Source organism: Hypomesus transpacificus, chromosome 14 (genome assembly GCF_021917145.1).
Source record: "Hypomesus transpacificus isolate Combined female chromosome 14, fHypTra1, whole genome shotgun sequence".
NCBI lineage: Eukaryota > Metazoa > Chordata > Actinopteri > Osmeriformes > Osmeridae > Hypomesus > Hypomesus transpacificus.
The window spans coordinates 9507414-9519110 of record NC_061073.1 but is presented as its reverse complement, the minus strand read 5'-3'; positions in this window follow the sequence as shown (position 1 = coordinate 9519110).

The following is an 11697-nucleotide window of genomic DNA, read 5'->3' as shown; positions in this document are numbered from 1 at the left end:
AGGATGGACCGAGAGGCCTATTCAGCCCCCGCGACCAGGCAGCCAGGCAGGAGGAGGCGGAGCCTCTCTGACCAGGAGGAGGAAGGGGAGAGCTGGAGAGGGAGTTCTGAGCAGCTGTGGTTGTTTACGGACGAGGATATGGAGCTGATGGAGGCTGTGCCGGGAATCCTGGAAGAGGCGGCTGACATGGGCTTCCTACTTAGCTAGGACTACGCCCCCTGGTGGACTACTACTCAAATGACTGTCCAGTGGTTAAGATAAGTTCATTACAACTTAAAGTAGGCTAATTAGGGGAAGGTATTTTGCTAAGGTAACATTGGTATATTGCAGGGTAAATTTAGTGGAGAGTTGGTGAGTACAATGTGTATGTATGTGTGTGTGTGTGTGTGCACGTGTACATGTGTGTGTGTGTGTGTACATGTGCGTCTGTGTGTATTGCTGTATGTATGCGTGATTGTGTATTGTTTACAGTTGAGCGACAGAAATCGATGATGTCTTGAGTAGGTCTAGATTACATCCCAGTTCTGTCCAGACTAAGAGACTGCTCTCTGAACACTGCAGTCAGAGGTTTTATAACCCTCCTGCTGTACTGAAGTCCTCTTCAGCCTGCTCCGTAACCCAGCTAGTTACTGACTTCTCTCTGAGGAAAGGATGTTCCACTCCACAAGAACATTCACCTTCATTCAGAAGGACTTTTTATTGCACCCCTGCTTGTGGGCTCTGCAGCAGTACTGGAGAGGACTGGGCTAGCTCACTGCAGCAGAGAGTCTGCAGAGCGCTAAACTGCTAACCTGCATGTGCACCTAATCTTAATCTCAATCTATGATACAGACTCGTGGATGTCACATATCTAGTGAACATGGTGTGCAGGTGATATGACCATGGAGAGAACATCATGGTATTTGAAAGGAGAGACATACTGTCAGTTGTACTGTCTGTTTTCATTTCCCCTTTTCTCTATCTAGTCTTTCCTTCTATAGAAACCATTTTCAGAGTGTTGTAGCTGGGCAACACCATGTCAGAGGACCTTGAGCCTTTTCCTCTGCCAGGAGCAGATTCCACCCTCTATACTCTTTGTACTTTAATTGCAGCTTTGTGGGTTGAGATGAGATGAGCGGTCTTCATCTTCAGGGCCCTGCGCCTTTTCTTAGACATTATTTGAAAGGTTTGTGTAGATAGGGCTGCAGATCATCCCATTTAGAATCCCTCTGTTGCCCTCCAGCAGAATGAATAACCATTACAATTGGTATTTTCCCTCTAAAAAACAGGTTGGGTATGAAGTGATATTTCCACATGAAAGAGGCTGTATAAATGTCATATTGATTGATTGTCGCTACGAGTTGCTTCCAGAAAACCCCCTGAAAGGATGTTCATCATGCCTGCTGGTGCTGGGAGAAAGCTGCTCTCCTGTTGGCTTTCAACACTTCTGCGGACTTTGATTTGAAGCTGTGACAAAACAGTGAAGCGAAGATTACAAATCTCTGACAAGACCGTCTGAGTTGTGATAGCTTTTCTCTTTTTTCAGCGTGTATTTCAAGGGCAGTTTGTTGCCTCTGAATGTGGCCAGTCAGTCAGAATGAAGTGGTGTTTACACACTTGACAAATTCCAACTTCAGACTCTCTAATGTCTGTGTCTGGCCTGAATTTAGCAGACGATGACTTCATTCAAAAACCCACCCACACACTAAACCAGAGGTCGTAAATTAAATGACTGCTAATATAATCTTGTTCTGAGTAATGTTTCAGAGAGAGGCCCCCACCTCCGCTCCAGTTACCAGTCAGTAAAAAGCACAGAACCACAGCAAAAAGTGACATGTATGTTAACCTCCAGCTTCTCACTACCCCTCTCTCTTCCCACCACCTTTTTCTGTTCAGGTCTCTGCGGAGACACACCCCTCCTCCTGGAGACAGACTCCTCCCCACAGAGACAGGCTCCTCCCCCAGGAGACAGACTCCTCCCCACAGAGACAGGCTCCTCCCCCAGGAGACAGACTCCTCCCCACAGAGAGGCTCCTCCCCACAGAGACAGGCTCCTCCCCCAGGAGACAGACTCCTCCCCACAGAGACAAGCTCCTCCCCACAGAGACAGGCTCCTCCCCCAGGAGACAGACTCCTCCCCACAGACACAGACTCCTCCCCCAGGAGACAGACTCCTCCCCCAGACCCAAACTCCTTCTTTCTGGATCCCCTGACTTCTACAAACACCTGGCCCTGCTCACCACTTAGTCAAAGTCATGATTTATTAAATGCGTTTAAACGACTACAGTGTCTCCAAGTGTTGTACCCTAAAAATAGCAAAAGCCATAACACAACTCAAGTCAACTCAACACAGTTTAACAGACAAAAAGACAAAGAAAGGCAGTTTGTGCACTGAGTGAACAACCAGGGAATAAAGATGGGATTTAAATGTATTAAATATTTGTCCACACAATGGAAAATGAACTTAAAATGTATCGATTTTCTACAGGCACATACTCATTGACAATGTTGATGTAAGTATGTTTGTAGTTATTCTTTTTAAGTATACAAATTGTTTTGCTGTTTGTTTGTTTTTGTAGTTATACACACATATAAACACACACACACACCGAAATCTCATCTCAATACAACAGGGTCCTCCTCTTTGCATAAGGCCTCGATAATCCCGACACATTGATTGAGTGCACAGGTGAGGCTGAGAGACAGTTTGACGACAAAGGCGGCCATCTTGCTAATCTGCCAGGAGAGCAAGCAGCTTCCTGGCTCATCCCACGCTGAGCCCTGATTCCATCTTTCTCTGCCAGGAGGCTGGGAGGGGGGCACAAACACAGTCAGCAGAGAAGAAAGAAAGGCAGGAGAGAGGAGAGATGATCCTCAGGCCAGAGGGAAGTCACTTACAGTTCAGCGTCTGTGGATATGACAATTATAAACAACAGGTCTGTGTTCACTTCCTGCCTGCTGTACAACACTGGTATACAGGAGAACTGGTAGCCAAGAGAACAGGGCTGATGTAAACACAGGATCCTAACCCAGGAGGCTGGTGGGCAGTAATGTAACTACATAGCTTCTGAAATACCTTTAGCAGCTTGATGCTGAAGGCTTAGACATGTCAAGTTTGACCAAAGAAATGATCACATTTTCTAAAATATCAGTGATTTTATTGGGGTGTGCCTGCCTTCGGCGAGCACAAACCATTGTTATCTCATTTCAGTTACTAAAGAAACTAACAAGGATGGCAAATAAGATTATGCATTGTGCAAATATGTTAATTTCTAACATATGATATTTTTAAATATATCATATGTAAAGATATGTAAAGAAGCGGATCAACAGTTTTTAACGGATCATTACAGTTTTTTACAATCACTATGACAGAGACATACTGTCACCCCCTCCCCCCTCCCCCCCTCCCCCCCTCCCCCCTCCCCCCTCCCCCCCTCCCCCCTCTCCCCCCTCCCCCCCTCCCCCCTTCCCCCTCCTGGGGAGGGTGTGGTCCTGGGAAGGGCGTGGCCCTGGAGAGGGCATGGTCCTGGGAAGGGCGTGGCCCTGGGGAGGGCGTGGCCCTGGAGAGGGCGTGGTCCTGGGAAGGGCGTGGCCCTTGGGAGGGCGTGGCCCTGGAGTGGGCGTGGCCCTTGAACCAGCAGCGAGGAGGAGGAGCCCCCTTGGAGGATTGAAACACAAAAACCCAATTAAGCGACATCCCTCTTCCCCTGTTCTTCCTGCTGCTTCTCTCTTCAGTGCCTCATCTACTGGAGGAAGGAAAGACAAGGGATGATGATCATTTATTCATGAAGCCTGTTTAATATTCATGCCCTGGCTCTTCCCTGGCCTACATGCAAACTGGGGATGCAGAGGCACTCGGCTGCACCACAGACCTGAACTGAGTCAAGCTGCAGACCAGGCTTTGTCTCTGCGTGTTTCTGTGTGAGTGTCTGTTATGTGTTTATGTGTGAGGGAGTGTTATGTGTTTGTGTGTGAGGGAGTATGTGTGTGTAGGTGCATCTGTGAGCTTGTGTGTGGAAAAGTGTTTTCCATGCAGAAACGAGATGCATTTCAAAATGTACACAGCATCTAAATAACAGTGTGTCTGTACCACTCACCCAATGAGACTGTGTCCACGGCCTTTCCCTTCAGCAGCCACTGACCCAGCTGCTCTGGAGCAGGCTGTCATCTACCTCAGGATGAGCCACCACAGCTGACAACGTGCCTCCACCCTGCCCTCCCACCCTCTGAGCAGCCCTCCAAACAGGCCCAGCCCAGAGCATGCAGGACACACAGGGGATCAGAGCACTCACCCTGGGACTCTGCTGACCGCAGGTTTGTAGCGTGTTATGACAGGGTTGCCTTCATCTTTATTGATTCTTCTTTTCTCCTTCCCCAGACTGGGCCGTTTCCATCCCTCCCTCCATGGTGGCTCTTGTGTGAGCCAGATGAGGATCAGTTTCATGTGGATTCCCCCCCAGCCACGCTGGACTGGGCTGTTCAGATCATGACACATACAACAGTAGCAGCAGAATAGGACCATGTTTGTGTTAGCCATGGATGAGGGTTTCACTGACAGCTTTGTTTACTGGCTCAATGCTCCGAGGGAGTTGGGCATGACAGAAGCATAGAGATAATACCATGGCCAGGATCGGATGCCACGTGTGTATCTGTGCGAGAGAGGGAGCGAAAGAGAGGGAGAAAGGGAGAGAGAGAGAGAGAGAGAGAGAGAGAGAGAGAGAGAGAGAGAGAGAGAAAAAGAGAGAGAAAGAGACAGAAAGAGAGAGAGAAAGATGGTAAGTTTCACAATGTGCTGAATTACCTCCAGTCCACATTGCAAATTGTTGTTTATGATTGTCTGGAGGGGAAGGGTGGGTCGGAGTGATAATGAGACCAGTAGACCCTGCCAGTCAACCATCCTTCTGCACTCCCCCCGCCCCCCACACGCACACAGGGTCAGGAGGGAGAGCCCCCGACCTGCAGCTGGAGGAGCCAGGGAGGGGTCGGAGGGGAGGGGTCGGAGGGGAGGAGTCGGAGGGGAGGAGTCGGGGGGGAGGAGTCGGAGGGGAGGAGTCGGAGGGGAGGAGTCGGAGGGGAGGAGTCTGAGGGGAGGAGCCAGGGAGGGGTCGGAGGGGAGGAGTCGGAGGGGAGGGGTCGGAGGGGAGGAGTCGGAGGGGAGGAGTCGGGGGGGAGGAGTTGGGGGGGAGGAGTCAGGGGGGAGGAGTCGGGGGGGAGGAGTCGGAGGGGAGGGGTCGGAGGGGAGGAGTCGGGGGGGAGGGGTCGGAGGGGAGGAGCCAGGGAGGGGTCGGAGGGGAGGAGTCGGAGGGGAGGAGTCGGAGGGGAGGGGTCGGAGGGGAGGAGTCGGAGGGGAGGGGTCGGAGGGGAGGAGTCGGGGGGGAGGAGTCGGAGGGGAGGGGTCGGAGGGGAGGAGTCGGGGGGGAGGAGTCGGAGGGGAGGAGTCGGAGGGGAGGAGTCGGAGGGGAGGGGTCGGAGGGGAGGAGCCAGGGAGGGGTCGGAGGGAAGGAGTCGGAGGGGAGGAGTCGGAGGGCAGGGGTCGGGGGGGAGGAGTCGGGGGGGAGGAGTCGGGGGGGAGGAGTCGGGGGGGAGGGGTCGGAGGGGAGGAGCCAGCGAGGGGTCGGAGGGGAGGAGTCGGAGGGGAGGGGTCGGAGGGGAGGGGCCAGGGAGGGGTCGGAGGGGAGGAGTCGGAGGGGAGGGGTCGGAGGGGAGGAGTCGGGGGGGAGGAGTCGGGGGGGAGGAGTCGGGGGGGAGGAGTCGGAGGGTGGAGACAGAGAAAGGCGGTAAAGTGGACGCTCTTCCCAGACTGAACTGTTATCTTATGTGCATGTTTGAAGCCCTGCCCCTCTGTAAGTACACAACGGCCTGAGCCTCTCAGAGCCGAGCCCCAGTCCCACTGGGTTCATGCACTGAAAGGGTACTTCAAATTTTCTGATTTTGTAAATGCACATAGTAACTGACAACTTTATTGTGTAGGTGTGTTTGGACCTCCTGTTTTTTGCTTTTTTATATCTAACAATAACAAGAAGTAACAATAGCCTACTCTGTTTTCTTACACCCACACACACACTGACAATGTTTCTTTGTAAATTGGTGATTATTAACCATCCAAGTAGGGTGAAGTACTTTGCAGTGACAGTATTCTTCATGTCTCACAGCCAGACTGACACATGCACCGCTGAGAGAGAGATTTTCACATCAAGTAATGTGATACTGAGACAAACAGTGTCCTGCTGATCGCAAATTGGATTTCAAAGACAAACACACCATGTGGTGCTCCGTTTCAGAGTCATTCAAGCTATGTGGGTTGACAGAGGAGAACTGCCTGTAAATTGTGTGTTTCCTGCTTCATAAATCAGTCATTCATCCCTAATACGACACACACACACAAGTGGTACTTCATAATGACGGGAGGATGCTGATGAACTGGAATGTTTGGGGATGTACTGTGATGTGACAGAGATGCTGCCCTAAGCATCGCATAAAGACCGTTCTCCACAACACTCACCCTACCGTATCAGTTCCTTCAATCACTTGGCACAGACAATCCACTGGGATAGATATTTCTAAACACAGCCTCTGATCTTTATTGACATGTAACAGGACTTGGCATTACAAACATTTCTCAGTAGAACTGATTTATTTTTTGACTAATTGAGCCTCACATGTTTATTGGAACAACCACACCAGTCAGACATGAGTGTTCCAGATTTAAGACCTGATTTCATTGAAAGCATACCTTGTTTGTGTTGTTCTTGTTCATGTAGCGGACTGTTGTCACTAAAATACCTCCTAATTCGATTAGGAGATAAATCATTTCTATTGGCAATAGGCAATCCTCTGTTGTTTACTGTTCATGCCACTGTAGTAAATGTATCTTCCTTTCTCCATCCCTCTCTTTCTCTCTATCCCTCTTTCCCTCTCTCTCTCTCTCTCTCTCTCTCTCTCTCTCTCTCTCTCTCTTTCTCTCTGTCTCTCTCTCTCCCTCTCTCTCTCTCTCTCTCTCTCTCTCTGTCTCTCTCTCTCTCTCTCTCTGTCTCTCTCTCTCTCTCTCTCTCTCTGTATCTCTCTCTCTGTCTCTCTCTCTCTCTGTCTCTCTCTCTCTGTCTCTCATTTTCAATCATTCTCCAAATTGTAGCATATCCAACACAGAGCCTTGGGAGGAAGATGAGTGTGGTCACATTAGTACATCTGCTAAGCTGCTGGAACGTGTGGCTCAGTCATTAAACGCTCTAATCACACAACCTGCCAGCTGGGTGCACATTCACTAATAAATGACTTCCTCTCATCACTGCTGTTCTTGACTGTGTCAGCAGTAACTAGCAGAGATGTGAATGTGTTTGTATTTGTGCAGGATCTTATGCATGGTTACATACCAAGAGAGATGGCAAAAGTACACACATCCTTTACTCAAGTAGAAGTACAGATACTCATGTTTAAAAAGACTCTAGTAAAAGTTGAAGTACTGACTACATTTTTTCGTCAGGATTCCTTTTTGACACTGACTATTTCAAACATCTCCCTCAGATATGGCCCTGGGGAATCATCAATGTCTTTATTCTCGGTCATGTCGACATTTAGAGTGAAGGTAAAAAGTTGTCTGAAAAATTATCTGTGTAGTAAAGTACTGATACTAGAAAAATCTACTTAAGTACAGTAACAAAGTATTTGTACTTAGTTACTTCCCATCTCTGCATACTAACTTGTGCTAACACTGTGATATATGTGTATGCATGTACATGTGTGACGTAGCGCAGAGACATGACATGTATGTGCTTGTCTAATGTGTCTGTACTTGCCTGGACACGGGTGTCCATTAAATCCCTCATTCCCCCTCCTGTACCCCCTTGCCCCCTCCTGTACCCCCCTGCCCCCTCCTGTACCCCCCTGCCCCCTCCTGTACCCCACCCTCCCCCATACATCCCTTACCCTCCAGTCCCAGACAGGCAGGGCTGTAATAACACTGGAGTTGTTGTCGGGCTGGCCTGTGCTATGTTTACACATAAAGGGCCTCCTGTTGTCAGATTAGCAGGGGGATCAGGCTGGCCTCTAGGCAGGATCATCTCTGGCCTCCCGTGGCCCGGCTCAGACCTCCACAAATCCCCACACCGGCAGCCCTGGCTGGCCCACAGAGCAATCTGGTGCTGGGCTGGTGCTGGGCTGGTGCTGGAGGAAGCCAGTGGCTGGTTCAAAAGAACAGACCAGTTGGATGGTTTCAACACAATTCACTGAGGTGTCGTGAGTCCAGCTCCCCAGAGGAGGGTCTGTGTTCGTGTCAGCAGAGGGCTGACCGCCTCATCACATGTGCAGAGTGGAGAGAGCCTCCGGCTCGGATAGTCCTCAAGACACGTCTCTGGGGAAACTCTCTGGATGGATACCCAGATTACACGTGTGTGTGAATGAGTGTGTGTATGAGTGTGTGTGTGTACAGTGTATGTGTTTGAGTGTCTTAATGGGGGAAAACGTACAGTGATGTTGCTCATTGGTAGATCTATTTTGTTACCAGGAATTGAGATGGGAAGGTGTCAAGGGTGATTAGGTATTGAGAAGCTTCCAGTAAAGGAAGGCTTTACTGTAAATAACTTGTGTCATTAATCCCAGTGAGATCCTCCCAGCATACATGCACACAGATAAACACACTAATTAAAATGAAAACACAGACCGTCCTCTGTATTGGTTTGTGTTTTCACACAGCAGAGTTGAGTCACATGACTATGAGACAGTCCTGTTTCCTTGTCAGGCCTCTTCTGTTGTGAGACCCAGAGGTTCCTTTTACCATCAAACACATACATCTTATTCATGTACCAGATGCTTGTATCCAAAGCAACGTACCCATGGTGCATGTAGAAAGTAAAGCAGATGATCAAGGATCGTATTTTTATGTGTACGTGTGATGTCAGACGCATTGTGAAGCACTTTGGCCAGCCGTGTGGCTGTTTGTAAATGTGCTATATAATTAAAGTTGAACTTGAACTTGAAGGTTCAAAAGTGTATAAATGTACAATATTTCAGTGGTTAGATTCACGGAACAGTCTGTACTTACTATTCACATCTCAGCTATAAGACACAGTAAACAACCAGTACAGTCAGAAGACTATGGAAGATAAGTCCCTGGCCATATACTGTAATCCTTCTACTATGGTCCCATCAACACTTCCTGCTTCATGTTGTCTCTTCTAGTTGTCAGAAATGTTTGCAAACACATTCTCAAAAGCATGATTGTATTCAGACAATTTTTGGTTTGCTTACTTTATTACATCTTCTTCTGTCTTCAACAGAGTTAGATGTGTCCTTAATGTGCAGGAAGACAGATTCAGTCTGTGTGGACTCCTGGACGCCCTCTCTAAGACCTGGTTTATGAGCCATGTCAACAAGACAGAACACCGAGCAAAGAGATGAAGCAGGACATGTCCTCCCTGACGCTCAGAGAGATGAAGCAGGACATGTCCTCCCTGGTGCTCAGAGAGATGAAGCAGGACATGTCCTCCCTGACGCTCAGAGAGATGAAGCAGGACATGTCCTCCCTGGTGCTCAGAGAGATGAAGCAGGACATGTCCTCCCTGACGCTCAGAGAGATGAAGCAGGACATGTCCTCCCTGACGCTCAGAGAGATGAAGCAGGACATGTCCTCCCTGGTGCTCAGAGAGATGAAGCAGGACATGTCCTCCCTGACGCTCAGAGAGATGAAGCAGGACATGTCCTCCCTGACGCTCAGAGAGATGAAGCAGGACATGTCCTCCCTGACGCTCAGAGAGATGAAGCAGGACATGTCCTCCCTGACGCTCTAATCCACGTAGCATGAGCAGCATCGCACTGATTACCACAGAAACATAATGGAAACGGATAAATGATCTCCATTGATTGGTGGGCGTTCAGCCCTGTTGGAGAGAATACAACCCAATCAGAGGCGGCATTTCAATAACATATTCATAAAGGTGGGCCGGCGGAGGGTCTGGATGGTTTTAACTGATCGCTTGGGACCAGCCCCTTTCCCTCCCCTCTGATAGGCTACTGAATATATAACAAAGGAGACAAGCAATTGCTCTGCTGGTGAAAGGTCATAAATATGATGAGAGGCGTGCGTGTGTTCAGTTATGGGAAGTTATTCCCGCAGAGCAGGTATAGTAGTGGCTGTCATGACTCTTGCTAGTGCAGTAGGCCTACTATAAAAACACCTGTTTGTAAACTCGCATTAGGAGCATTGCATTAAACCAAAGAATGCAAGAGTCGTGACAGCCACTACTATACCTGTTCTGGTTTAGGCTATTGCCTATATATCAGGGACAACGTTTACATGCATACAACATTCCAGTTTTTGCCAATATTCTGAAAAATACAATATTCCTACTCATCTGTTGACATGCAAATGAATATTACGCTAATAATCCCGTTTCCATCCAGCCGTGCACTGACCGAAAACTGTTGTAAAACCCAAAATTGAGACGCAGTTTCTCAACGCGCCATAGCTAGCCTCGGCTAGCTACATGTGCAAAGAATGCTATAATAATATCTGCATATCCCACATGTCTGAATCTGAAAATGCCACATGCTACTATATACATTTACATGCACACTATTCCACAATGATCCTGATGATATATCCCAAATTGTATACTGTCATTAAAAATGCTTTTTCCAATGTAACATTTTCCAATTAAGAAAACAGGCCAACATGCCTCTATGCATTGTGATGCATTTAAAGATTTGATGATGTCATAATGAGCCATGTAAGACTTGAGTGAAATATTATGTTGATTCTGTTCATTCTCACGATGATGCCATCGAGATGATGTCATCTATTTTACAGTTTATATTAACTTTGGGAAACGTTGCTTTTTCTCCCACCTTCGGAAGCGACTTTTCTCAAAGGAAAAGATGTTCACAAGAACTGGTTCCCTGTTCGGAGACGTTTGTGCTCAACTGGACAGAACGTCTGAGCTACGGTCCAAGGAAAGACATTTACATGTATTCATTTAGCAGACACCTTTATCCAAAGCTACTAACAAGAAAGAGCTTTACAAAAAGTGCATAGGTCAACGATCATAAACAATGAGATAGCCCCAAAAACATTGCGGGCAGCCAAAACATGAAGCATACATTGTGAAAAGCAAATAAGTGCCAATGGGTAGAACCAGAAGAGCATGTAGTTAAACAAATTACAACTAAACAACAGGATCCTCAAGAGTGCCAGAGTGTACCTGGAGAAAAGCAAGCAACAATAATATAATTAACAGCAAGTACAAGTAGTTAAATCAGTTACAACTAACCAACACGTGCAGCATGTCCCTCTATAAGTGTCATTGTGTTCCTAGAGGAAATAAACTAACATCTGATCCAACAAATCAGTACCATGTCAGCATTCCCTGTACAGCCTTGAACACTGCATTTACAACCATGGTCCATTTTCAATATAATTGAAAAACGTTTTTCCTATGGAAGTACACAGAGCAGCGCAGCTAAACTAGTGTTTACGAGAACCCTGAGATTGGGGCGTGACAGATGTACAGACCAGAGCCAAATAGCAGCAGATTAAAATTGTAAGATTTGCATAGGAAAGAGGTGTCCATGGACTTTGAGGTTCACTGTATGTCCATTTTACCCACCGAACTGTTGTTTTTCACTTATGAAAAGGTAAACTTGGTTGTGCAGTCAATGACCCCTTTAATATTTTTATATAAACCTTATCACCTTTGGTTGCAGTTTTCACACCTTCTGTGTGGC